We start from the raw sequence: 27,874 nt of genomic DNA on the forward strand, positions 1-27,874 counted from the left end.
ATCAAATTTAAACACATAGTAATGCATACAAACATTTAAAATTTCAGTGAATTAAATTACTATACTTAACACTGAGAGGCGCTGGCACTGAGTTCCAGTGATTTCTGGCTGAAAAAAGGCCCTGCCTGGGAGTGCTTTAATGAGGGCAAGGACACTCTTGCCTCTGCCACTTGCAGGAGGCCTAAGGGCCAAACAAGGTAAAGGTGAAGGTAAAGGGCCCCTGACCATTAGGTCCAGTCGTGGCCGACTCTGGGGTTGCGGCACTCATCTTGCTTTATTGGCCAAGGGAGCCAGCGTACAGCTTCCAGGTCATGTGGCCAGCATGACTAAGCCGCTTCTGGCGAACCAGAGCAGCGCACGGAAACGCCGTTTACCTTCCTGCCAGAGTGGTACCTATTTATGTACTTGCACTTTGACATGTTTTCGAACTGCTAGGTTGGCAGGAGCAGGGACCGAGCAACGGAAGCTCACCCCATCGCGGGGATTCGAAGCGCCGACCTTCTGATTGGCAAGTCTTAGGGCCAAACAAGATGTGATGCTAATTGCCTAAATGGGAATGCATTTTTTAGAAATGTAAATTGTAGTTGTGAAGCAGCCTTGAGAGCATTGGGTGTGTGTGGTGGGGGGGGTGTGAGGTAAGTTGAGGGGGCTAATCCGGACCTTCTGTGCTGCAGTCCCAACAAAAATTATGTGCAAATTGAATTCACACAGTCAATGCCATATCTAGTTTGGCTGTAAGGGGCAGAAGGTAGCTGCACTGTTTCTAGCAAAGCAAGGACAATGGCAAGAAAAAACGAACTTGGCCATTGCTCACCACTTTTGGCTGTCTTTTATCAAACTGGTATTCATCCTCTGCAGTTTGCCTTCATACATGTTCCCTTCAGGGAACCTTAGTCTACAGCAGGGGCACCAATTTCACGAGGCTCTTGGAAGGTTACCTACAAAGGAATGTGGCCTGTGTGCTTAAAAATATCCCCTACATTAGGTTTATGGTGTGGCCTTGTCCTGGTATCATCACAGATGAAGAGTGGGTTAAAATAACATTTTGGAAAGCCTCAGAATTATGGGTGCAACTCAGCAGCGATTTACTAATTTTATGCTTTTAATAAGAACCAGAAAAGTAAACCGCTACTGAATTGCACCCACAATTGTAAGGCTTTCATAGCCAAAATGTTATCATTGGCTATGCACTACCTGTGATGTCACAAAAGCACATGACAGCTGATTGGATATAAAGGTGGGCCTTTTCTTCTTCAACAGAACGCAGTGGGTAACAGCTGTGACATTCAGCATTGCTCAGTCTTCTTCCACCTTCAGGAGGCAAACTGGCAGACAAACGAAGGTGACCATCTATCTGGGGGATGCTATGGAGCACTAATAAGGTAAATTCATTTCCTGAGCAGGATTGCAACTTGAAGGCAGCTGGTGTCCATGGTGGGAAGCTGGCCAATGTCTAGTGATGGACCTACTGGAAGGTGGCAGATGTTGGTGGATGGAAGCTGGTGGAGGTTGCATTTAGAAACTGATAAATTCTTCAAGGCTGAAATAGGCTGGTGTTTGTGGATGGAAGCTAGTTGAAACTCACCTTTGGAAGCTGGTGGATATTTGGGGATTGAAGGCTGGTAATGAATGGAGAGGCAAGAATTAAATTGCCTGTTGGTGTTCTTCATAGATGTTGGCTGGCGTACGCCTGTGGGAGATTTCAAACGGTGTTTGTATGTGTATGAATATGATATGTGAAAGGAAACAAGTGGATATTTATGAATAGATGGAGACTGTGAAAGTGGGCAGGATGATGTTAGTGGATGAAGTCTCCAGGCTGAAGTCGGTGGAGGCAGCTGGGTGATGTTGTTGGATGGTAGTTTCTGTCAGGAGATCAGCCTACACTCGAGTAGGACCCTGGCAGAGACACATGCCCAACTGGCATGTTCTCTCCCTCTTGGTTGATTGTTCGGGAGCTTCATAAGCTTTCTTCAGCCCGAACATCACTGTGACTGATGCCAAACGACACCGGCACACTTAGGGACCCTCAGAGTTTGCGCAGCTTGCGTGACAGACCTCCGTAACTCAGCATTTTGGCTAATCTACTTTATTTACATATAAACACACACGGAGCACTGCAACATGGCTTCCTCTCTAGCATCAGACAGCAAAGAGAAAAAGAACAAAGGACAATAGTCCCACTTCACGGAACTCAGTAACACAAACATCCTGTCTCCGTCACTTCCCACTCTGTGGAGTCAAAACACATACCATCATGTGAAAGACAAAAATCCCATGACTGCAGTCATGGAGCAGGAATTCTAACAGTCTCCCCCCTCAATATCTGTGCATTTCCCAGCAAGGGACATCTGAAATTGGTGAGGTTTTCTCAAGACCACCCCGAAAGCAAATAAGTGAATTGCAGCACTTAAGAGAGTCAGGTTATATTTCTCAACAAATGGCTTTCTAAATACACCTAGCTGTAGCATCCACTCTTATCTTTTTCTTCAAAGACAGATAATGGAAAATGAAATGCCTGAGCTTTATGGTGTGCCTCATACCAGTACACAGGTGGGGTGAGTGAGAAATACCATATTTTTTGCTCTATAGAACACACTTTTTCCCCTCCAAAAATTAAGGGGAAATGTGTGTGCATCCTATGGAGCGAATGCAGGCTCCTTGGCTTCAGCGATAGCAACGTGAAGCCTCCAAAGAGCAGAGGGAGAGCTCCCTCCGCGCTCCGGAGGCTTCACGTTGCTTTCGCTGAAGCCTGGAGAGCGAGAGGGGTCGGTGCGCACCGACCCCTCTCGCTCTCCAGACTTCAGGGATAGCCGCCTGAAGCCTGTGGAGAGCAATGCGAGTTCCCACTGTGTTCCACAGGCTTCAGGTTCCCTTTGTTGAAGCCAGGAGAGCAAGACTCTCCTGGCTTCAGCAGAGAGGGAGAGCTGCGCAGCGCCCCTTCAGCCAAGCGGGAGGAGAAATGGAAGGGGCTCCATTTCTCCTGCCGCTTTGCTGAAGGGGCACTGAGCAGAGAGGGGGAGATTTTTTTTTCTTGTTCTCCCCCTCTAAAACAAGGTGTGTCCTATGGTCGGGTGCGTCCTATAGTGTAGCCTTATAAGGCTTTGCCCTCGGGTGGGAAAAATATTGCACCCGGGAAAGGGAAAATGGGAGTCAACAGACACTCAAGGAATAGTTTCGGAGAAAAGGCTTTATTTCTACCATCCATGAACTGGTAGAAGGAGCAAGTGTGATAGTTCACAAAAGGCATGCACGGGTTCACAGTCATGTGCACAGAGCATATATACCCCTTCCAGTTCCCTCCCCCTTTCTCTTCCTTCTTCCAGAGTCCTGCCTATGAGTTCCTCTGAGCATGAACAGAAAGCTGTCTTGGGACTATTGGACTCTTGGCACCCCTCCCGGGAAAGGGGAGTGAGAGCCAAGGGGTCGAGGAGACCTGGTGGTTCAGCATGTCCAAGATGTTGCAACTGCATGAGATAAAAGTCAGTTCTCAGGCCTGCTTTGAACAGAGTCTATTCATTAGCTTTTTGAAGCCTTCTTGTACTGATAAAAAGTAACGGTTTGCCTATGCACATCATCTTGTGAGAAAAAGCAGAGGAAAGCTTTAGCTGTGGATTTTTTAGAAGACAAAAGGAATTTTGGACAGCTTTGAGGCCTGGGGTGATTATTGAGTGGGGGGGGGTGACTTCGGGCCTAGGTGGGGTAACCTGTCCTCACCTCCTACAATAGAGTGAAAAATATGGTAATAAACAAATTTGTGCTGAGGTGCCCCACAACTGTCTGGCCTGGGGAGGTTGTTCTGATGTCTCTCCAGCTGTTGCCATTGGCTGCCATCTGCCTGTGATGTCACAAAAGGACACTGTGGCTGAGGGGAAACAGTGATGTGACATCTGAGGTGCTCCTGACCTGGCAACTCTATTTCCACCTGTGTCTTGGATTTTTAGTTCATAGGCCTGAGGACAGAACTTATGGCTCTCTTGGACTGATGAGGATCACTTTGGGAGACTATATTTGCCTGTCAGGTGGGATAAGCCTACAACAGAATACGTTAAATGGACAAAAATGGTTTTCACATGCTGCAGAAAGCGCTGAAACAGCAAATATATTAATACTGCTTCTGGGGACATGCATGTGTTCCACATAAGGGGACAGAACATTTTTTAATTGCTTTTATTTTTATCTATGTCATTTTAAATTGTGATTGATATTAATACTGTATTCATAGTTTTAGATTTTATGATTTATGTGGAAATTGTTTTCCATTTGGTTCTGTACTTTTTGATGTGTTTTATTTATTATGTTGGTAATTATGTAAATCCTGTCATGTTGTAAGCCGCCTTGAGCATTGTTTTAACTATGGAATGACGTTATACAAATAAAATGATGTTGATGATGATGATCTATTTATAAGGACCCTTTCTCCATTCAAGAAAATGAAATTCACAAACAAGTTAATTGGTGATGGAAAGGTGATGGTTTATTAACACCTTTTAGCTAAATTGATTATCAGGGCTGGATTTAGGTTTGATGAGGCCCTAAGCTACTGAAGGTAATGGGGCCCTTTATATGTATTTTATCAAAGTAATTGTTGAACTGAAATACAATTAAGAAGATTTATATTAATAGTGAAATAAAATTAAGAAGAAGTATATTAATCGTGATAGTGATATTTTAGGGAGGAGGCTAGCAGGCGGGGCCCATTACTTACATCATAGGAGCCTACACAACACAAAACACTCTTGCTGGATGTAGGTTTTATTTTATTTGTTTTTTATCTTATATTTTGGAAATGTGCATCCAGGTTTTTTTCTTTATTTTTTTTTTGGGGGGGGGGCCAGGAGAGTGGAGCCCTAAGCTATAGCTTGTTTAGCTTATACGTAAATCTGGCACTGTTGATTGTCTATGTTCAGAAGTGTGCGTTTCAATACATAAGGATGGGGTCTGCTTTCCAGTCCTGTCCTGCTTGTGAGCCAAAGGCATTTTTCTCACTATTTTGGAATCAGAAAATTGGGGCAGGTGGTCCTTGATCTTATTCAGCAAGGTAAGTTATGTTGTCCTAAAACCTGTGCATTGACTGATGCAGTATATGCTTTGGTGTTGTTTAGTCGTTTAGTCGTGTCCGACTCTTCATGACCCCATGGACCAGAGCACGCCAGGCACTCCTATCTTCCACTGCCTCCCACAGTTTGGTCAAACTCATGCTGGTAGCTTCGAGAACACTATCCAACCATCTCGTCCTCTGTCGTCCCCTTCTCCTTGTGCCCTCCATCTTTCCCAACATCAGGGTCTTTTCCAGGGAGTCTTCTCTTCTCATGAGGTGGCCAAAGTATTGGAGCCTCAGCTTCAGGATCTGTCCTTCCCGTGAGCACTCAGGGCTGATTTCCTTAAGAATGGATAGGTTTGATCTTCTTGCAGTCCATGGGACTCTCAAGAGTCTCCTCCAGCACCATAATTCAAAAGCATCAATTCTTCGGCGATCAGCCTTCTTTACGGTTCAGCTCTCACTTCCATACATCACTACTGGGAAAACCATAGCTTTAACTATACAGACCTTTGTTGGCAAGGTGATGTCTCTGCTTTTTAAGGTGCTGTCCGGCCCTATGGACTGTCTGGCTTCTGTTTAGTTCAGGGTTGAGTCAAGCAGTACCTAGTGCATCTATATCTGATCATTTGTTCTTCCCAGCCTGCCACCACGTTTCCTTGCATTTCTTCGTATCTGCTAATACTCCCCAAGCAATATGCGACAGAGTTTGATTTCAGTGGATCTCGCTGGGTCTTCCATTTCTCGTTAAAAATAAATAAATTTGTGGTTACAGTTTTATATTTATACTTGGCCATCAACAATGACTGTGTGTGTAATTTCAATCAGACTCAGCTGCATATTTTTCCATTTTAATTCTGGAACACAAATAGTGCTTTCAGTCTGCAAATATTTATTGGGGAAACGATGTCATGTATAAATGTATTCATATTTCAAAATGTACCTGCCATTGTTTTCCCATTGTGTTTGTGATTCTGTGCTAGTGTTCCATTCACAGTGCAATACAATGGTACCTTGGTTCTCAAACGCCCTGGAACTCAAACGCCTTGGTTCTCAAATGCCAAAAACCCGGAAGTAAGTGTTCTGGTTTTCAAACATTTCTGAAGCCGAACATCCGATGCGGCTGTCGGCTATTGTTGATGGGGCACCTGCACCAGTCAGAAGCTGCTCCTTGGTTTTTGAACATTTCAAAAGTAAATGGACTTCCAGAACAGATTAAGTTTGGCGCTCTTGTTTTTGTTATTTATTTTGCATTTTTGTTTTTGATGCTTTTTTTAGTTAATTTGTTTTTGTGACTGTGTGGAACCCAGTTCAGCTACTGATGGATTAATTGTGTGACTATGGAAATGGATAAACGCCACCCATCCAAACAACGACTATCATCAGTGCAGGTAAGAAAAAAATATTAATTTACATTTTGATCATCTACAATACTGTCTTATTTATTTTATAGTACAGCACATTGATTATTGCTTTCATTTTGTGGATCAGTGGTCTTGTTAGATAGTAAGATTCATGTTAAATTGCTGTCTTAGGGGTTGTTTTTAAAAGTCTGGAACGGATTAATCCATTTTGCATTACTTTCTATGGGAAAGTGTGCCTTGGTATTGGAACGCTTTGGTTTTGGAACAGACTTCCGGAACGGATTAAGTTTGAGAACCAAGGTACCACTGTACTAGTGTTAGGGACTGACAGCATGTGGAAGAGTGGTGGGAGTCGCCTGCCCAAGAGCCCCTCAGGGAGGACACAGAAGATGACGACTTAGATCCCCAATCCTGGTGGTAGGACATTGAGGAGCAATCAATCTTCTTCCCTCAAAGATCTGATGAGACAATGCACTGGATAGTGTACGACTAAAACTTGTTTGATGCAAGGTCATGTGACCTCCCTGCAAACAAATCAGAATGAATGCTCATTAAATTGCCAACATTGTCTAGTTTTCCTGCAAACAGACAAGGATGGATGCTCAATAAACAGGTTGACTGGTAGAACCCACTATAGTCAACAGAGCTTCCCCACCCTCCGCTGACTGTAGCCTGTGCAGTTTTTATGCAAGCCTATTCCAAACAAGTCCCAGTGAATTAAATATGTCTTTGTTGTTTAGTCGTTTAGTCGTGTCTGACTCTTTGTGACCCCCTGGACCAGAGCGCACCAGGCACTTCTGTCTTCCACTGCCTCCCGCAGTTTGGTCAAACTCATGCTGGTAGCTTTGAGAACACTGTCCAACCATCTCGTCCTCTGTCGTCTCCTGCTCCTTGTGCCCTCCATCTTTCCCAACATCAGGGTCTTTTCCAGGGAGTCTTCTCTTCTCATGAGGTGGCCAAAGTATTGGAGCCTCAGCTTCAGGATCTGTCCTTCCAGTGAGCACTCAGGGCTGATTTCTTTAAGAATGGATAGGTTTGATTTTCTTGCAGTCCATGGGACTCTCAGGAGTCTCCTCCAGCACCAAATATGTCTTACCTTCACGTAAATGTGAGTAATATTGCAGGCTAAGGAAATACTGTATGTACTTACCTGGGGAATAAGTCCTATTGAACTCCATGGGACTTCTTTTCTGAGTAGATATTCTACAGGATCACACCGTAAGTCACTGTTAGACATTGTTTGGGGTTGCATCGTAAGTCGCTCTTTGTTTTTTGATCCTGAATTAGCCAAATGTATGATCCAAGCCAAGTGGGGATCACATTGTGAACCTGGTGCCATTGTAAGAGAGGCAACTCCCCATTTATGGAGGGGTTAAATTCCAAGGCACCGCATGTGTCGCCTTTCATAGCCAAAATGTTATCATTGGCTATGAACTACCTGTGATGTCACAAAAACACATGGCATCTGATTGGATATAAAGGTGGGTTGTACTAATTGGACCAATTCCATTTATCTGTGGTGGTATTGCTGAGGGGAAGCAAAGCCAATTGAGAGAGATGGCACAAGAGCTGTGCTTTTTTCTGGTGGGTACGCAGGGGTACGCATACCCCTAAACATTTTGTGAATCTAATGGAAGAATAATTTTTAAAAAAATGTTAGTTTCTTCTCTAGCACCGTGAATTGTCAGTTCTGTTGCTACCTCTGCCTCATTTCCTGTCACAGTGTTTCCCATGTCTCAGGCGGAAGCGAGCGTTTAATGTGTGAAGCAGTGTGGAATGTGGATGTGTGGTGTTTTACTGATGAAAGTTTGGCCTTGTTGAGGGGCAGTATTTCAATATGAGCAGGAAAATATTAGTGCACACAACCTCATGCCAATGTGGAAGTTACTGTGAGCTGTCAGCTGTGTAATATGAGGTAATGCATGTTCTTTGTGCTTTTGTCCTTTTACTGTATTTATTTCCCTTGATTTGAACTATAAAATGGTGTTTTTCTTGAGTCAAAATGAGAGTACCCGTAAACATTTTTTTTTAGAAAACAAGCACTGCACGACAGCAATGTTAACAAGAATGTATGTATTGATTTAGACGTTTAAAAAGATGCCTTTCAGAGCACATTGCCCTCACAAATAGGCAAAGATGTTTGCAGGCATTGCTGGAAAATCATCAAAAAGGGAAAGATCCATTTCAATGCTGCAACTCGCTTTTTTCCGTTTCCCCCCCCAACAATTTAGCCCTAATTTCGGTGTAGCCCTAATTTTCAATGCTTTTTTCCCTCGACATGAAGAATATCTGGGAAAATTCGTATAGTTGCTTAAAATACAGTGGTACCTCGGGTTAAGAACTTAATTCGTTCTGGAGGTCTGTTCTTAACCTGAAACTGTTCTTAACCTGAAACACCACTTTAGCTAATGGGGCTTTCCTCTGCCACCGCGCTGCCACTGTGCGATTTCTGTTCTCATCCTGAAGCAAAGTTCTTAACCCGAGGTACTATTTCTGGGTTAGCGGAGTCTGTAACCTGAAGCGTCTGTAACCTGAGGTACCACTGTATAGATCAATTCTCTAGACAAAGGCAATCGCTGTGAAGGCAAATATTTGCATGTATTTTTGGATTTTAGAGAAAAGCCAGTCACACCAATGGCTATTGCCTCCTCTGCTGTATTACCTTAATGATAATCTGCAGTGGCTTGGTATTAAAAAAAATTGCACTCTGGAATTAAAACAGCTGTGCAGCGATGCACAGAATGAGCACTGAAATGTGAAAATTAAACTGTAAGCTTTTACAGAAAGTGGATTTTGCTAAACCCTGGCAAGCTGCAGGTGATTACAAATGGCTCTACTCCCCTCTCACAAACAAATATTTGAATGCACTTAACACTTAATTGCTGACTTTGTTCCACTTTCACAGAGTATGCTCATGACTATTCTGAAACAGGCTCAGAACCAGTACCAAGTGACTATTGCTTGGCACCGGACTTCCCTTCGTATTCACCGTATTTTTCGCTTTATAGGATGCACCTGACCATAGGACACACCTTGTTTTAGAGGGGGAGAACAAGGGGAAAAAAATCTCCCCCTCTCTGCTCAGCGCCCCTTCAGCAAAGCGGCAGGAGAAACGGAGCCCGAGCTTGTGGGGCTGGTGGTGGGGGGAAGCGCTGCTTTCCCCCACAGCCAGCCTCAAAGATCCCTGAAGCCTTTGGAGCGCAGCGGGAACTGGCGCTGCGCTCCGATGGCTTCAGGCGGCCATCCCTGAAGCCTGGAGAGCGAGAGCGATTGGTGCGCACCGACCCCTCTCGCTCTCCAGGCTTCAGCAAAAGCAACACGAAGCCTCCAAAGTGCAGAGGGAGCGCTCCCTCTGCGCTTCGGAGGCTTTGCGTTGCTATTGCTGAAGCCAAAGAGCCTGCATTTGCTCCATAGGACGCACACAAATTTCCCCTTAATTTTTGGAGGGGAAAAAGTGCGTCCTATAGAGCGAAAAATACAGTACTTCCTTACTTCGTTTTATTTGTATGTGCCTTTCCGGAATTCAAAGCATGCTCAAGGCGGCTTACAAAATGAAAACAAAACAAAGAAGTACCGTATTTTTCCGTGTATAAAATACCTCCTATTTTGGGGAACTCCAAATTAAGAAAATGGGGGCGGGGGAGATTGCCCAGAGTTGTTGAGCTTATTTTAGGGGGGATTGCAGAAAATCGCTCACCCGCACACATCGCAAAAGCCACCTATTGTCTGTCCCCTCGCCAGCAGAAGCGGCCAATTGCCCGCCCAATTGTTGCAGCAACAGCCACTCTCACCAGCCCTTCCACAACCACCAATAACACGCCCAATAGCCGCTGACAATCTCTGACTCATGGCAGCAACCAATCACACGTCCTCCCTATGCACTGTCCATGTATAAGACGATCCCCAGTTTTTAACATAATTTTTAAATAAAAAAACCTTGTCTTGTATACGGAAAAGTATGGGAGTTACAAACGTAACCAAAAGTAGTCATCCAAAAGTAGATCAAAAAGCACACAACCAAATTGAATTATTTGCACATAAATCACGAGATCTAAAATAAAGATACAAACCATAATATCAATAACAGCAGCAACCCACCCCTCAACACCCCCACCCCTAAAGAACACTCCAGCCCAAATTCATGTAGAAAGAATTTCAGATGTATAATGAACTGATCAATGCTATCCGTTGCTCAACAGATGGGGTATATGAATAATAATAATAATAATAATAATAATAATAATAATAATATATTATTTATACCCCGCCCATCTGGCTGAGTTTTCCCAGCCACTCTGGGCAGCTTCCAATCAAGTGTTAAAAACAATACAGCATTAAATATTAAAAACTTCCCTAAACAGGGCTGCCTTCAGATGTCTTATAAAGAGAAGATAGCTGCTTATTTCCTTCACATCTGAAGGGAGGGCGTTCCACAGGGCGGGCGCCACTACCGAGAAGGCCCTCTGTCTGGTTCCCTGTAACCTCACTTCTCGCATTGAGGGAACCGCCAGAAGGCCCTCGGCACTGGATCTCAGTGTCTGGGTTGAACGATGAGGGTGGAGACGCTCCTTCAGGTATACAGGACAGAGGCCGTTTAGGGCTTTAAAGGTCAGCACCAACACTTTGAATTGTGCTTGGAAACGTACTGGGATGTTTTCTGCAGTTACATCAAACATGACGGGCAAGAAGCACATCTCTAAATACCTAAGGCCAAGCAGTGGAACCTAAGGTTGACTAGAGATCACACCCACTGCATATTTACAAGGGGTATCACATAATTGTAGAGTTGGAAGAGACCCTGAGGATCACCTAGTCCGTGGGTAGGCAAACTAAGGCCCGGGGGCCGGATCCGGCCCAATCGCCTTCTAAATCCGGCCCGTGGACGGTCCAGAAATCTGCGTGTTTTTACATGAGTAGAACGCGTGCTTTTGTTTAAAATGCATCTCTGGGTTATTTGTGGGGCATAGGAATTCATTCTCCCCCCCCCAAAAAAATAGTCCGGCCCTCAACAAGGTCTGAGGGACAGTGGACTGGTCCCCTGCTGAAAAAGTTTGCTGACCCTTGAGTCCAACCCCCTGCAATGGAGGACTATGCAGCTGTCCTTACGGGGATCGAACCTGCAATCTTGGCATTGTCATCACCACCCTCTAATCAACTGAACTATATTATAAAGGTAAAGGTAAAGGGACCCCTGACCATTAGGTCCAGTTGTGGCCGACTCTGGGGTTGCAGCGCTCATCTCGCTTTATTGGTCGAGGGAGCCGGCGTACAGCTTCCGGGTCCTGTGGCCAGCATGACTAAGCCACTTCTGGTGAACCAGAGCAGTGCACGGAAACGCCGTTTACCTTCCCGCCGGAGTGGTACCTATTTATCTACTTGCACTTTGATGTGCTTTCGAACATTATAGTGGATATGATATATTTAAAATGGAAGGAAACGAACAGAAACAATGAAAACTTGGTGTGCGTAAGGCACTAACATGAAATGTATCCTGTATTTTAAATCAGTCTTGCAAAGCAGATAGAATAGTAGGCATTATGATAAAAAATATCTTATTAATTACGTCTGCCTTCCCTGGGTGAGTGTGCTATCACAGTGATGGTTCTTGTGAGTGGTCAGTGATGTGCTACAGCATAATCCTAACCTTGTCTACCCAGAAGTAAGTCCAATTGAATTCTTTTGGGCTTTGAGGTAACTAGGGCTAAGATTCCACCCTCAGTTCCTCCCCTTCTTCCATTTAACTTTATGACAGCGACGGCATACTTCGGAGGGTTAAAAAGAAGCCTCTTATATATTCTTGGCTACAAAACAAAGTGGATTACCAGTGTCCAATGCAAAAATACTGCTCATATAAGATGGGCGGCAAAAAATGACCATCTGTCATATATTATTTTAGTGTTAACCTCTGCCTCATAAAGTAAGCTCTCCTCATGTCTCCCGTTGCAATGTAGAACTATTTTCAATTCTCTTCATGCCCTCTGGGCATCAGCATGATTTGGAAACCTAATAAAGAAAGTCATCAAAGAACAACTCATGTGCCCAGAATTTGTATTACTACACTACGGGGAACCCAAGTGGTGTGTTATCCTTTGACCATATGTCTTCTAAATCTCCATTTATTGCCACAAAATCAATACGGTCTTTTTTTTCTAGTAGAAAGTTCCACTAAACATGAAATGCTGTACCAAATAGGCATATTGTGCTGAAGTGCTATCTCCCAGGAAACATCTGTATAGCTCGCCGTAAAGGTTATTTTTTATTTATTTAGTACTTTTGTATCTTACCTTTCCTCCAAGCTGTTTTAGCCTCTCTACGATTCCACAAGTAGGTTAGGCTATAAGGGTAATATTATAGTAGTAGTAGTAGTAGTAGTAGTAGTAATAATAATAATAATAATAATTTTTATTATTTATTTATACCCCTCCCTTCCTGGTTCAGAAAACCGTGCTCAGGGTGGCTAACAACAAATTTAAAACACTTAATTGATGCAACAAAAAACAGCATAAAATACAGTATAAAACGTGAATAACAATAAATTCAGAACTCAAAAGTCAATTTAGGGGGGAAATCCATCCAATAAATATTAGATGATCACCAGGGCTAGCTGGCTATATTAGTCCTATTTGGGCCAGCGAGGAGACCATGGGAGAATTAGCTGTGGGTAGGCAATTGTCCAAGGCTACTCAGAGATCCTCATTGAGGAATGAGGTTTTGAAACTTGGTTTCTTACATCCAAACCTAAGACTGCAATCCTATCCCCATTTACCTGGGAGCATTCTCCTTAGAATTCAACCCCAACTCCGGTCCTGGTTAGAAGAGCAACTGCATAGATCCATTATCCACTGTTGGGTTTTGTCGTTTTAAGGCTTAAACGATGTGTGTGCATTTTGTGAGACTAAAGATGGATAAGGCTAAATTGCAGTTGTATGGATGATATGCAGGACATAAAGAAGGGGATGGAAGAAGTTCACCTCATGGTGAAAAGAATCGTTGGGTGATGTGTCCATGGTCTGAGGTGCGTTGAACCCCCTTCTGCAAGAAGAGAGGGATGCTCTCAGGTGAGAGCTGGGAAGATTCACCTTTTCCTGTATGGGATAAAAGCTAAGATATAGCAGTGACAGAGGATTTTGTAGTTTTCTATCTCTTTTCTTTTCTTCTAGCTTCTTTCTTGCTATTATGTTGTTGTTGTTGTTGTTTAGTTGTTTAGTTGTGTCCAACTCTTTGTGACCCCATGGACCAGAGCACGCCAGGCACTCCTGTCTTCCATTGCCTCCCGCAGTTTGGTCAAACTCATGCTGGTAGCTTCGAGAACACTATCCAACCATCTCGTCCTCTGTCATCCCCTTCTCCTTGTGCCCTCCATCTTTCCAAACATCAGGGTCTTTTCCAGGGAGTCTTTTCTTCTCATGAGGTGGCCAAAGTATTGTAGCCTCAGCTTCAGGACCTGTCCTTCCAGTGAGCACTCAGGGCTGATTTCCTTAAGAATGGATAGGTTTGATCTTCTTGCAGTCCATGGGACTCTCAAGAGTCTCCTCCAGCACCATAATTCAAAAGCATCAATTCTTCAGCGTTCAGCCTTCTTTATGGTCCAGCTCTCACTTCCATACATCACTACTGGGAAAGCCATAGCTTTAACTATACAGACCTTTGTCAGCAAGGTGATGTTTCTGCTTTTTAAGATGCTGTCTATGTTTGTCATTGCTTTTCTCCCAAGAAGCAGGCGTCTTTCAGTTTCATGACTGCTATTATAGTGGTACCTCTACTGCTGCATCCCTTTGGATACGAAATCTTTGGGTTATGGCCACTGCCAACCTGGAAATGTATACCTTCAGGTTTCACTGCACACACATGTGCCTTGTGCATGCGCAGAAGCGCGCCTCTATTTACATAATTTTCAGGGTTCAAACGGACCCCCAGAATGAATTAAGTTCATATCTGGAGGGTCCACTGTATTCTGTGCGGATTGGTTCATTTTTTAATTGTATCATGAAAAATTTTGATAAAACTTTTCAACCCCCCCCCCATGGGCATAGCTGGGGGGGGTCAGCTGCCCCCCAATCAATAAAAATAAATAGCTAACTGAGGTCTTGGCCCCCCACCAAAAATCCTGGCTACTCCCATACCCTGCCCCCCCAAGCAATAATTAAGAATTAAAAATGCATCCTTGGGAGCCAGATTCATGAACAGTAAACTGAACTAAGCCACGTGAGCTGTTAGATCAGGATGTCTGTGGGATATGTAACATGGTAGTAGTACTTTGTAATACACCCCCCCCCAATGAATTTGCCTCCCAGGGTGTATGCGTGCAGAGGGCATCTATAATACTCAAGCATATTTTTGCTGCTCTGAAATGAGCAACTGCTGGGGATGAATGAATAATCCATCAGGGACAATATTAATTTTAATATAAAAGGGGTTTTCCAGCATCTAATCCCTGTGGAGTAGTTCAGCCTTTAAGAGAAGAATCCGTGACCCGCCCCAGCGATCTTCCAGCTGAACGCCGCAGCTTGATCTCTGACTTTCCAGCTGGATCTCCTCTGCAAAAGAAGAGAGCTCTTTCACACTTGACTCGCCAGACAACTGTGAAATTGCACTGTTCTGAAGGCGCACGTGTTATACAATAGATGTTAAAATGCAAACAATCCCGGGATGATCTCTGGGGTCCAATAATCAGAAGTGCAATTTTGTAAAGGGGAAGATTACGTTCCTCAGTTGCTAGATCAAGTTGGAAAACTCCATAAGGAATGAGTGATTGAAAAAGAACACCAACTGGGGGGCCTTTGTACACTTACCACTTATAGTGGTATATTTGCTCTTTGACCTGGCATTTTTAAGTGTGAATTTGTAGCTGATCACCTGTACCTTTGGTCACATGCCGACGTGATTAGAGACTGAGGGCAGAGTCTTCCTTTCCGCACTACTGGTGGATTGTGCCCCAAATGAGAAAAGTTATGTGTCTGAAGTCACATCCTTTATGTACTCTCACATTCCTCCAGCCAGTAAATGTCAGAGTTGTTGTTGTTGTTTATTTATTTATTAAATTTATATACCGCCCACCAAAAGATCTCAAGGTGCTTCACAGAGTAAAATACAACTTAAAACACAAGTAAACAATTAAAGCAAAACAACAAAACGATAACACAGGGATAGCCCCTTGTGCCACCCCTAGTAGCTATAATGGGGGCATTTAAAAATGGCTATAATTGTAACAAATTTCCCTGTTGCCAGAAATGGAGAAAATTTGCAGGCATATTAGTCCCTCCTGTGCTGCTGATGTTTGCCAAATTACCAATTAATAGACACAAGGCTTTTTTCTGCTCCCTCTGCCCAAAGAAACCCTACATAACATTTTTTATTTATTGACAGAATTGGATAAGAATGCTAGATCTAAATTTATGAATTCATAAGGGACTCAAACCAGTATGAAGGACTTTGTGTACAGAATATTCAAGTATTGGTTTGAACTTCCTAAATAATGTTTGTCTTAGAAGAGTATTTTTGTTTTTGTGTTTTTTCCAGTTTTTGTCGTTTTGTTTTGGTTCCCCCTTCTTTTTTCTTTTTCTTTTTTAATGTTATTCTGTTTATCTTAGATCCCTAATTACTTCTACCATGTATTTTGTAACACCAATTTTTATCTTAGAGTATGTAGTTGAGGATCAAATTATTCTTTTTATTCTTTCTTTGTAAATTTTGAAAATGTAATAAAGTTAAAAAAAAAAAAACATGCCCCAAGGTAAAAGACTTCTGGGAAAGGATTTATAATGAACTGAAAAAAGTGTTGAAAAACACATTTATTAAGAAACCAGAAGCCTTCTTACTTGGTATAGTGGGGGGAGAAATCCCCCAAAAGGATGTTACTTTTTTTCTGTATGCCACAACAGCTGCGAGAATATTATTAGCGAAGAACTGGAAGAAACAAGATTTACCAACTATAGAAGAATGGCAGATGAAGATGATGGACTATGATGGACTACATGGAACTTGCCAAACTGACTGGGAGACTCCGAGACCAGAGAGAAGAGACGGTGGAAGAAGACTGTAAGAAGTTTAAAGAATATTTGAAAAAATGTTAATATTTAAATCTTAGAATAGCTTTGGAAGTGGATATAGGCTGTAGGGTTAGAAGTAGAAGATAGTGTATTTTAAAATAGTATTATTTGTAAGTGATAAAATGTGAAGATTTTTAGGGTAAAAGTAAGTGTGATAAAAAATGGTTAAAATTATGATATATGAAACTGCTAAAGATGAAGTAAAATAAAAATCAGATAGGGGGGACTTGGGGAAGCTCACCTAACAATGTTTAGAAAAAATAAGGATAAGACAAGAATTTGTTTGTATTGTTTGTATTTCTGTTTGTATTGTTTATTTATGTTATAACCTGAATAAAAAAAAATTGGGGAAAAAAAGTTTTTTAAAAAGTTAGATCTGCTGGATCAGACCTGAAATCTAAGGTTAAAGAAAATGTTTGTGAGAACTTTAGAATGAATTTTTGAGAAGGAAAGTTTTGAGATGATTTCCCCTCCCCCTTCATTTGATAAAATATTCTGAAAGCTCCGCTGTGTGGTTAGATTTGCTTTCCAGTATTGTTCAAGATATTAAACTTTCAATATTATCATCTGCATGGGGAGTACAGTGGTACCTCAGGTTAAGTACTTAATTCGTTCCGGAGGTCCGTTCTTAACCTGAAACTGTTCTTAACCTGAAGCACCACTTTAGCTAATGGGGCCTCCTGCTGCTGCTGCGCCGCCGGAGCATGATTTCTGTTCTCATCCTGAAGCAAAGTTCTTAACCTGAGGTAATATTTCTGGGTTAGCGGAGTCTGTAACCTGAAGCGTATGTAACCGGAAGCGTATGTAACCCGAGGTACCACTGTATTCTACAAAATATACTTGAACACTCTAAACAGCTCTAGGTTCAAGAGGTCCTGAGCGAAGTGTCTTCTGGTAGGACCACTTCTCACCTGGTGAACTCTGGTGAGTTTACCTGGCTCAGTGATGGGTAACAGTGAGCTCTGCTCTAAGTAGCACCAGCTAACTGAGGCCATCTGCCCACTGAATTTCCTACAGTGCCCCTTCAATACATTTTTGGAAACCCAAACGGTGAACAGGCCAAGCCTTCCATCAATTTTTGAATCAGGAGGCTGTAAACACAGCTAAGCTAAGCAGTTGGCTCCTTACCTCTCTCGCCCTGACCTAGCCACTGTGATCCACATGACGGTCACCTCCAGACTGGATTATTATAACTCACTCTACGTGGGGCTGCCCTTGAGACTGACCCAGAAACGCCAGTGGGTGCAGAATGCTGAGGCGAGACTCCTTACGGGGTCCTCGCCGCGGGATCACATTCACCTGGTGCTATACCAGCTGCACTGGCTCCTGGTGGAGTACAGGATCAGGTTTAAGGTGCTGGTTTTAACCTTCAAAGCCCTATGCAGCCTAGGACCCTTGTACCTACGGGACCGCCTCTCCTGGTATGTCCCACGGAGGACCTTACGGTCTTCAAATAAATACATCTTGGAGATCCTGGGCCACAGGGAGGTTGGGCTGGCCTCAACCAGAGCCAGGGCTTTTTCGGCCGTGGCCCCGATCTGGTGGAACACTCTGTCACAAGAGACTAGGGCCCTGCGGGACTTGACATCTTTCCGCAGGGCCTGCAAGACAGAGCTGTTCCACCAGGCCTTTGGCCAAGGCACAGTCTGACCCCCTCCTTCTGTAAGAACTCTAGCCCAAAGGTTGCCATTAATTTGACTCTGAATTGATTTTAGAATGTATTTCAATTAATTGATTGTGATTTTATGTAAACTGTATTATTTTTTACTGCTGTTACCCTCTCTGAGCCTGGCTTCAGCTGGGGAGGGCGGGATATAAATAAAAAATTATTATTATTATTATTATTATTATTATTATTATTAATTAAAGGTGTTCAGGGCTGGTGTCGGCAGTGGGTCCTTCTGGAGTTCAGCTGCTCAAGGATGCCAAGTGCTAAGAGAAAATTTAATCAAGATGTTTTATAGATGGGACTTAACACCTGCCAAAATAGCTAAAATGTATAAAGCAAAAGCAAACCTGTGTTGGAGGTGCGGTAAAACAGAAGGGACACTTATACATATCTGGTGCACCTGTGAAAAAATCCAAAGCTTCTGGAATATAGCATATGATGAACTTAAAAAAAAGATTTAAATATAACCTTGTGAAAAATACAGAAGCTTTCCTATTAGGAATAACAGACACAGGTGTAGCAAAAGAAGATCGGAAAATATTCCTTTATGCCACAGGGGAGGACCTTAATTGCCAGATATTGGACAAATGCATTTGTGCCAACCAAAAAAGAATGCCAGGATAAATTATTAGATTATGCTGAACTGGCCAGATTAACAGAGACAATTAGGGGACAGACAACCCAGACAAGAATGGGGGAAATGCAGAGAATACTTTAGCAAACAGTGCCCCCAAATATATACCTAGACTTGTTTCGATTAATTTTTACAGGAGACTTTGCGGTTTTTTAAGTCATAACTAGGAAAAATTGTAATAATCACATATAAAAGAAACAGTACACAAGAAGTAAATAAGGAGGCCATTTACAGGATAAAGGAAGTCTTTTAATTTTATGTTATGTTTTCTTTATGTAAGGGGTTAGGGGTTTGATTTTGATAATTAAATTGTCAATGGTGGTGGGTTTGTTTGTATGTATGAGTTGTTGTGGACTATGCTGTAAATAAATTATTATTATTATTATTATTTAAAAGAATGCCAAGTATGAATGCTAGCTCTGATACTGAGTTTAAGGTATAGAGAATCACACACTTGGCTTCCGGACAGAGTGGATTTGATTTAAATCAAATTGATTTAAATCACGATTTAAATCACTAGTCAGTAAGACCCATGGGACGCGGGTGGCGCTGTGGGTTAAACCACTGAGCCTAGGACTTGCCGATCAGAAGGTTGGCGGTTCGAATCCCCATGGCGGGGTGAGCTCCCATTGCTTGGTCCCTGCTCTTGCCAACCTAGCAGTTTGAAATCACGTCAAAGTGCAAGTAGATAAATAGGTACCGCTCCAGCGGGAAGGTAAACGGCGTTTCCGTGCGCTGCTCTGGTTTTCCAGAAGCGGCTTAGTCATGCTGGCCACATGACCCGGAAGCTGTACGCCGGCTCCCTCGGCCAATAAAGCGAGATGAGCGCTGCAACCCCAGAGTCGGCCACGACTGGACCTAATGGTCAGGGGTCCCTTTACCTTTACCTTTAAGACATGATTTAAATCATTCCCCCCCCCCCGAAAGACTCATTCTTGCTGGTATAATCTGAATATTTACAACCAGAGGAAGGTTTCAATTGTGGAATAATAAATTTTCAGAGTAGTTTTTACAGTTATATGAAAAATTACTGATTTGGTTATACTATTAGAAATACATAGACAGATAATTATGAAATTATGGTGAGGTATAGTAAGTTAACTGTTTATATTTGTACTGTTGTACTTTATTGGAAGGAGAGAAATAATCATTTCCTTAATAACAATTTAAACAATTTATTTAACTAAAACAATAACATTATAGCATATGTATCCATGTTTGTTAAAACTTAAAACAAACCCTTATTTCCTGATGAATAGCCTTTGGACTATAATTTAACTATAATGTAATTTAAGATTATTAGAAAGGAAGATTTTTCTTCCAAAAGCATTTTATTTTAAAAATCCAATTTAAATCAAAAAAATCTGATTTAAATAGAAAAAAATCCGTTAAAAAAAATCATTGATTTTTATTCACCCTGCTTCTAGACTTTTGGCAGTAGGTGAGAATGAGGGAACAATTTTTGCCATTGCAGAATCACAAGGAGAAAAAAAAAAGGGATGACCTCTCTCCACCAATGTAAAACATATGGCTTTGCAGGTCATTTCCGCGAGATCCATAATTAAAGCTTTCTCAGGGGAGATGATGGAGCATTGTAAATCCCGACGGCTGTTTTCTGAATTGTTTTGGCGATCTTTTCATTTCGTTTTAATATTCCTGGGAAATATCATGTCCAAGGTAAGCATGGGACAAATTGTGGATAGCTACCTGTCTGCTTATCGGTCTATGGAAAAGGGAAACTTAGCACGGTTGTTTAGAGCTGGGACGGGGTTCAGTCAGAGGTAATTTTAGCCTTACTGCCGATTCCCTTGGGCTGAGGCACCTGCTGCTGTGCATAGTGATTGTCACCCCTTGAATGTGTGCGCGTGTGATTTCTGTAATAGACAACAAAAGAGATTAAGGCCGAGTGAGGTCTAAGAGAGGGCAAGAACCAGAATTTTGAACAGATGGTGTACAGGGACACACTGGCCTGCTGAAAGCCAGGAAGTGTGGAGAAATGGCAGGCAGTAATTAGCAGGAGATGTTAAAAAAAGGAAAGTATCCGTGATCTCCCAGAACATCTGCCGAAAAAGAACAAAAAAGGAGGCTCTCTGACCCTGATCTTAATGAGCATAATAAAAAGATACGGTTTAATGACAAAGTGAGCACTGTGGTGTACAGAATTATAGTGGGTTTTGAAATTATTTATTTGGTTTGGTTTAAGGAGGGGCTGGGCGCAGTATTGAACATGTATATTCAGAATAGGAAGGAAAACACTAGTTGTCTTGTTACAGAACTGATATGTTTTCTTCTTCTTTAAAGTGGGGAAAATATTATCAGCCTATGAACGTTTCCAATGGCTGCACTACAATCTTTCAGGATGTGTAACAATCTTTGCATATTTGGGCTTGAGGAAATAATTTGGTCACAGTTTTGGCATGGGATAGGTTTGCACACAATTCTATCCAAATCAGAAGACTTAAAAAAGCAAATTGCTGGAGGCATCGTTTGCTTGCGATCTGGGAAGGTCAGTCTTAGGGCTGGATAGCAAACAGAAGATAATTGCAGGATTGCATGGAGATTTGTTAGTGTAGTCTAGATGTGTTGAACTCGTTGACAGTCTCCCATCAAAGTAATGTGGAAAACCACAGTTATGGTAATAGTTAAAAATACATTGGCTCACAATAAGCTAGTAGTTATTATATTTTAGTCCCCCCCCCCACAAAAATGGGTTGATAGCACTACATAAACTACTGTTGAGCAATATTAAACAGTGAGCTGTAAGAACATTAGGCTCCATTTGTTTGCTAGAGGAAGTTAGATGAATCGGTGAGGTAAGCATTCTACTAAAGACAATTCTTAACTCCTAGGCAGTGCTTTTTTTCAGCCGGCACATCTCAGGTCGGCGCCATTGTGGGCTGGTGCTCCCCTTGCCTGCTTCTTGCATTTATGTACTTCTGAGAAGGCCAGAACGAACATTTCAAGTCAAAACAGAAGCTGGCTAGCATGTGTGAGTCTTCACTTTTTTCCCTAGATCCTAGCTGCTCCTAACCACGATTAGTCAAGCCTCGGGGCAGGGCCAATTCGTATTATTATTATTTTTCAAATTTTTTATTAGTTTTCTAAATTTATAACAAACAGATAGAAAAAAGAAAATAAAAAACACACAAACCAATAAACCAACAAACATTTATCCTGATTATAGTAATTCCACTTTTGTTAACATTGTTAGGTGACTTCCTCGAATCCCCCTGGCTGAGTTTTATATGGAAACAGTTGTAACAGTTTTCCAAAACTTTTTTCACATAACATTTACTTGGTCAATTAACATCTTTCTTTCTTTTCATTTTTAACTTTAACATAGTATTTTACACATCACATTTTCAAATCCTAGGCCTATTTGGTACTCGCTAGTAATTCTATTTATATTCTCTTAAGATATTTAGCTAAATAGTCTTTGAATTTCTTCCACTCCTCTTGGTGCTCCTCCTCCCTCTGGTCATGGACTTTTCCGGTCAGGTAGGCTAGCTCCCAAAAAATCCATCATCTTCATCTGCCATTCTTCCACTATTGGTACTTCTTGTAGTTTCCAGTTTTTAGCCAGCAAAATTCTAGCTGCAGTTGTGGCATACAAAAACAATCTAACATCTTTTTTAGGCAATTCCAAACCTATTATTCCAAGTAGAAAGGCTTCTGGTTTCTTAATAAATGTATATTTTAACATTTTTTCCAATTCATTGTATATCTTTTCCCAGAAGTCTTTCACCTTGGGGCAGGTCCACCATATATGATAAAAGGTACCTTCTTTTTCTTTACATTTTCAACATAGATTATCAGTCTTATGGTAGATCTTTGCTAATTTTACAGGGGTTAAGTACTATCCATAGATCATTTTCATAACATCCAATTTGTATTTTCTTTTCTTCTGTCTCCCTTGTAGCAGTGAAAGTCTTTAAGCTTTTCAGTCAGGTCCCTATTATTGCACTAGCCATCTTCCTGAAGAGAACGAGGGAGGTGGGGTCACATTTATCTGACCTGTATCATAACCAGGGACAACCTCCAAACCAGTAAGGGAGACAACTTGCTGTAGCTTTTAGCACCTCCTGGGCAGTGAACGCTGTTGTCAAACTAGAATCTGTTCAGGGCTTCCCCGAGTTGCCTGGCGACTTACTGTAAGAACTTCATTTGGGTCCTCTACCCTGGGAATATAAAGGATCTGCTCCCTGATCTCTGGGACATGTGATCTGGGGCTGATGGGAACTGAAGTCCAACAACATCTGGAATCCCATAGGGTTCCCAACCATGCCTTAAGGCAGGCATGACCAAACTTGGCCCTCCAGCTGTTTTGGGACTACAACTCCCATCATCCCTAGCTAACGGGACCAGTGGTCAGGGATGATGGGAATTGTAGTCCCAAAACAGCTGGAGGGCCAAGTTTAGCCATGCCTGCCTTAAGGAAATGAAGTACAGTGGTACATCGGGTTAAGAACTTAATTTGTTCTGGAGGTCCGATCTTAACCTGAAACTGTTCTTAACCTGAAGCACCACTTTAGCTAATGGGGCCCCTCGTTGCTGCCGCACAATTTCTGTTCTCATCCTGAAGCAAAGTTCTTAACCCGAGGTACTATTTCTGGGTTAGCAGAGTCTGTAACCTGAAGCGTCTGTAACCTGAAGCGTCTGTAGCCTGAGGTACCTCTGTACATATTTCACACACCCAATCCGTACTGCTTTGTTGCTTTCCCTGGATATCAGAGGATGGCTCTCACTGCAACATCAGCAACACAGTTACCAGCAACACACAACAGATCCTTCTCAAGTCATCAATGATGATGAGTTACATGACTTCCCCACCATTCCTCCCCTGTGTTGAGCAGGTCAGGGGACTTCCTGGCTCTGCTTCCTCCCTCCCTCCCTCCCTCCCTCCCTCCCTCTCTCTCTCTCTCTCTCTCTCCCTTGCTGAATGCAACTGGAAGCACAATGAGATAAACTGCTTCTGGCAGCATAATGAAATGAAGTGGACCTTTGACCTAGAGAAGACCAGGAGAGACATATGGGGTCATTGAATTTCCTTTCCTTTCATCCTCACTTGGACATCCTGCTCACCTGACGCAGATCAGTGGATTTAAACGCTCTCCTGCATGCTCACACCAGGCTTTCCTTAGCTGGTCCATTTATAGTCTTTGCGAAAGACTATCGAATTTCAGTGAAAGGATGGAGGAGAATTAACTCTAATTAGGAGAGACTGGGTTAGTGAGCCTAAGACCACCCTCTCCTCCAAATCCCACAAAGAGACAGATCTCTCACAGTGATGAAGGAAATGCTGTGATCGTCTGTGCTCCAGAGGCCCAACTTGTTTTAACTAGAAGCCAGGGATTCAGTCTCGTTGCTCCCATGCTGTGGACCCCTCTTCCAGCAAAGATTCAACAGGCATCCTCACAATTGTCTCTTGAAGACTGTTGTTTGCCAACAGGCCTATGAAGCTGTTTAAGCTTTTGCAAGAAGAGCGGGTTGCATTTATGATTTTATATATATTTGTATTGTACTTGCATGGGATGCGGGTGGCGCTGTGGGTTAAACCACAGAGCCTAGGACTTGCTGATCAGAAGATCGGCGGTTCGAATCCCCACGACGGGGTGAGCTCCCGTTGCTCGGTCCCTGCTCCTGCCAACCTAGCAGTTTGAAGGCACGTCAAAGTGCAAGTAGATAAATAGGTACCGCTCCGGCAGGAAGGTAAACGGCGTTTCTGTGCACTGCTCAAGTTCGCCAGAAGCGGCTTAGTCATGCTGGCCACATGACCCGGAAGCTGTACGCCGGCTCCCTCGGCCAATAAAGCGAGATGAGCGCCGCAACCCCAGAGTTGATCACGACTGGACCTAATGGTCAGGGGTCCCTTTACCTTTACCTATTGTACTTGGATAGTTTCTATATGCCGCTTTGATAGTTTCATGAAGGGTCGGTCTGTATATATTAATAACAACAACAACAATTTTATTATTTGTACCCTGCTCATCTGCCTGTGCTGCTTCAGATGTCTTCTAAAAGTTGTGTGGTTCTTTATCTCCTTGACATCTGATGGGAAGGCGTTCCACAGGGTGGGCGCCACTGCCAAGAAGGCCCTCTGCCTGGTTCCCTGTAACTTCACTTCTCGCTGTGAGTGAACCGCCAGAAGGCCCTCGGAAGTGGACCTCAGTGTCCAAAATGAACAATGGGACAATAAATAGATAATTGTCAAACTCTTTTTGTTTGTTTGTTTGTATAATCCCTCCAGATTTGTGTTTTTACAATCACAGGTTTTGATAAGGAATGCCTGATGAATATAGATGATATTCACCTAAGTCAGGCTTCCTCAACCTCAGCCCTCCAGATGTTTTGAGACTACAATTCCCATCATCCCTGACCACTGGTCCTGCTAGCTAGGGATCATGGGAGTTGTAGGCCAAAAACATCTGGAGGGCCGAGGTTCAGGAAGGCTACCCTAAGGTATACTCAGAGAAGGCCCATAGGAATTTACGAACATGACTCAGTTAAGCCCATTAATTTCAACAGATTTGAGCAAGACTTAGTTGAATCTGTAATGTTTGTGAACCCTGACATAAACTGCCATGGACCTGCATTTTTTAGGCTAATGTGCAGAGTGGACCATCATTATTCACCAGCTTTCGCACTTCCTGAATATTTCAGTGCAGATCTCAGCTCAAAAAGAAATGTCAAAATACATTTTAAGATGTCCTAAACTGCCCCACCACTACTAAAGATGTAATAAAGATGCAGGTGGCTTCACCATCAGCCATCTTTAGTGTCCCCCCCCCCACTTTGCCCTGATAAAGAGCTCTGGAGAACTTGAAAGCTTGCCCATTTTTTGTGCCACTTTGGTTGACCTAATAAATATTGCCCTACTGTGGATTTCTTAATTTTAAAAAATGGCATTTTAAAATAGAAATGGGTATTTTGAAAGAAAAGCTGTTTTTTTTAAAAAATTACACATTAAAATGTGAATTTTTGCCTGAATTAAAATAATTCAGATTAATGTGGAAATGAGTGAATGTATGTGGAAGCGAGATGTCATAGAAATAGACTGATTTGCCCATCCATAGTTTCATCTCAAGTATAATCACTTTGGAGGCAGCTGTGTTGGTGGTATCTTGAATGACTTCAATCGTCTTCTGAAAGAGCACTCAGGAGATAACGGACTCTTGCCTCTGATAAAGAATTGCAAAACTCAAAATGTATTAGGCGAAACAACCAACCGTATATTAGGTGATAGTTTTCAGGGGATGGGAAATTTTAGCCTATGTTATTTGCTCATATAAATTTTATTTGTATTGCAAGCCACCTTGTGAGAGCTTGCCCTGAGGCTGGGGTTGTTGTTGTTGTTTAGTCATTTAGTCGTGTCTGACTCTTCGTGACCCCATGGACCAGAGCACGGCAGGCACTCCTGTCTTCCACTGCCTCCTGCAGTTTAGTCAAACTCATGCTGGTAGCTTCGAGAACACTGTCCAACCATCTTGTCCTCCGTCATCCCCTTCTCTTTCCCTCTTTCCAGGTCTTTTCCAGGGAGTCTTCTCTTTTCATGAGGTGGCCAAAGTATTGGAGCCTCAGCTTCAGGATCTGTCCTTCCAGTGAGCACTCAGGGCTGATTTCCTTCAGAATGGATAGGTTTGATCTCCTTGCAGTCCATGGGGACTCTCAAGGGTCTCCTCCAGCACCATAAGGTCATCAGATTAAATCATGCCCTTTTATTTAGCACCTTGTAAGTTTTGCTTCTGTGTATGTATGTGTTTGTTGAAAGTGGGGCTCCACTCCCTTTTTTTCATGCTGGTCTGAACCCACCCTACTGTCTCTCAGCTGAATCCAATATAACCTTTTTTTAAACACACACACACACACACACACACACACACACACTGTGTGAAACATTTCCCTCTGAGAAATGGCTCTTTCACTTTAATGAACACAAGCCAATCAGCACTGACTGTGTTAGCACAAGGTAGCGCTTGTTTGTGTTCTGTACCCTGGAGATGCTTAATGAGATTGAGAGTAAGGGAACCGCTCCACTGGGGCTCCAGCTCATAAGGCAAGGGAGAAATGATTTATGCAATGGATGTCAGCGAACATAAAGAAAACAAATTGATTCTATCCTTTCTCGAGCTTATTGGAAAGTTGGTACAATTTATTTCGTTTCATATTTTTTTTATATATAAAGAAAACACTACACTTCTATGAACGATTATTTCGTATCAAGACTTATGAACCATTTAAGATTGTGCATACAGAAGCAAGACACGGTGCTTTAGTCTGGGGGGGGGCACACCATTTGTGACCCACTGAGCAATGTGAGGGCCTCCAGTCTTTCATAAATGGCTGGTGAGCTGAGGCACGATGATACGAAGCGTTGCAAACTTGTTAGTTGCTTTTCTCACCAAAGCTCAAAGCAACAAATACAACTGGTGAACGCTGGTTGAGGAGTGAGTGATGGCCATAGCTGTCAACTTACAGATTTGAAAATAAGGGACCAGCAGCCTCGAAAATAAGGGATCAGCAGCCAAAATAAGGGATTTTGCGAGCACAGGTATGTTCAGCTTCTGAGCCCCTCCGAGCCAAAGGCAGAAAGCCCAGCCAGCAGCAAAACGAAGCCTCAAGTGGTGGTTCCTACAGTGCAGCAACCCAGCAAAGGGGATGCAGCAAGGAAAACCACCGTCACCTCTCCGCTGGGAAGCGCTGAGCAAAGGCTAGTCCCCAGGCAACACGGCCGATTTGATCGGCACAAGGCATGCAAGCTCCACCCCCCCAGTCGTTCTTAGACTCCTTATTGGGTGAGCAATGCAGCCAAGCAACACAGTTGGAGCCTCCCTCCTCCCTGGCTGGCAGGGAGGGAGGGAGAGGAGCTGCTTCCTTTGAAACCCGGGAAATTTAAGGGACATCATCAATAAGGGACAGCAGCGGGACATGGCGCTGGGATAAGGGACTTTCCCGCCAAATAAGGGACGGTTGACAGCTATGGTGATGGCATTTGGAAGCACTGAACGCAAAGTGACTGGGGCAGCATGATATGGTCGAGGAGTGCCTAGCAAGGTCTAGTTCAGGTTGATGATGTCATCACTGCAAGACCATGGAATCCCTTTTGCTTGTCCATCGTTC

At 42.9% G+C, this 27,874-nt stretch overlaps 1 long non-coding RNA gene across 3 annotated transcripts; it reads left to right on the forward strand.

The window, feature by feature from the left end:
- The first annotated feature begins 56 nt into the window (after positions 1–56).
- On the forward strand, positions 57–26,479 carry LOC308486750. Of its 3 annotated transcripts, XR_013991265.1 has the most exons (6): positions 57–197; positions 1,261–1,382; positions 3,945–6,432; positions 16,287–16,443; positions 20,232–20,434; positions 26,280–26,479. It is a non-coding gene; the product is annotated as an uncharacterized lncRNA (long non-coding RNA). The 3 variants fall into 3 exon arrangements; XR_013991266.1 differs by lacking the exon at positions 20,232–20,434; XR_013991267.1 differs by lacking the exon at positions 26,280–26,479 and having other exon boundaries at positions 20,297–21,426.
- Positions 26,480–27,874: the final 1,395 nt, after the last annotated feature.

Source organism: Podarcis pityusensis (genome assembly GCF_964106645.2).
Source record: "Podarcis pityusensis genome assembly, chromosome: 10".
In the NCBI taxonomy this organism is placed as follows: Eukaryota; Metazoa; Chordata; class Lepidosauria; order Squamata; family Lacertidae; genus Podarcis; species Podarcis pityusensis.